Source organism: Anomaloglossus baeobatrachus, unplaced genomic scaffold, assembly GCF_048569485.1.
Source record: "Anomaloglossus baeobatrachus isolate aAnoBae1 unplaced genomic scaffold, aAnoBae1.hap1 Scaffold_2744, whole genome shotgun sequence".
Classification (NCBI taxonomy): domain Eukaryota; kingdom Metazoa; phylum Chordata; class Amphibia; order Anura; family Aromobatidae; genus Anomaloglossus; species Anomaloglossus baeobatrachus.
The window spans coordinates 20,481-21,648 of record NW_027442240.1 but is presented as its reverse complement, the minus strand read 5'-3'; the positions used below and the strand labels follow the sequence as shown (position 1 = coordinate 21,648).

At 45.4% G+C, this 1,168-nt stretch overlaps 1 pseudogene; it reads right to left on the bottom strand.

Moving 5' to 3' along the window:
• Positions 1-419: 419 nt before the first annotated feature.
• Positions 420-624, bottom strand: LOC142265456 (U2 spliceosomal RNA; annotated as a pseudogene).
• Positions 625-1,168: the final 544 nt, after the last annotated feature.

Genomic DNA, 1,168 nt, shown 5'->3' with positions numbered 1-1,168 from the left:
TGCTCAAAGAAAACACCGAAAAACAATGGAAGCTTTAATTGGAGTGGAATCTGATAGACAGCACCTGATGCCAAGTCTGCATCTTCTAACACCTGCAGTCACTGCAGCAGCTGAATCCAATGTGTCCAAAAGGGATCTATTCTATTCAATTGCAAATGATCTAGATAAGACTGAGAATAAGATACTGCACGGGACATAGCAGAGTTGGTCAAGTTGAGTGGAGATGAGTTTGCTATTTGGCACAGCTTTTGCATCAATAAAGCAAGTAAAAGGTGTGAAAGATAAAAAAAAAGGGTGAAAGTGTGAAAAGTGAATTGGCCAAATTGAGGTGCATATAAAGTTTTTGCTTTCTTTCAATTCACTAATGAGGCTCATTTGAATCAGGTGAATTGAGTTCTGCTTTTGGAAACTCGGTTAAGAAGGGGTGCACCGGTCCTGGAGGTACTGCAATACCAGGTCAATGCGTGGAGTGGACAGAGCAAGATTTTTTCCATCTCCTTGTTCTAAAAATCCATTTAATATATGGTCCCTAGAGAGGGGACGTATAAGATATTAAACTGATAAGAACAGATTTAATTTTTTTTTTTCTGTTTATCAGTAGGACTTCAAAATAACAAAGGTGATCGCCTCCCGTTGCCTGGGAACCGTCCAGGCACAAGAGGGCTATGTGTCACCAGAAGGCGCACACACTCCCTCAAGGCCGGCAGACGTGCAATCCCAGGCACCTTCCAGTACCGACCAAGGTAGCGTCCTCCGAAACTACACTTGATCTTAGCCAAAAGGCCGAGAAGCTATAACCCGAATTGGTTACGGCCTTGAGTGGCACCCTGGCCTATACCGGACACATCTTAGGGAGAGGGAGACAAACCCACGCCTACAGAAGACATTTTGTCACCCAAGCCAAACCCTTGAAAAGGCTGTTTTGCAGAGCAAAAACAAGGAGAATGGTACTTTTTGCAGCCGCCGCCCACTGCAATGAATCTGAATAACTCCTCCTTTTGGGCACAAGCACCTCCCCTCCCCCTTGCAGTCTTTCCAATTCATGATACAAAAAGACGGACGGACAGGACAGGACAGGACCATCTGCCTGACTTTCCGTCACTGCCACCCTTTGCCATCCTTGCCCGTAGAAAGCCCTTTCATCATCCCCAAACCCTAATCTTTTCCC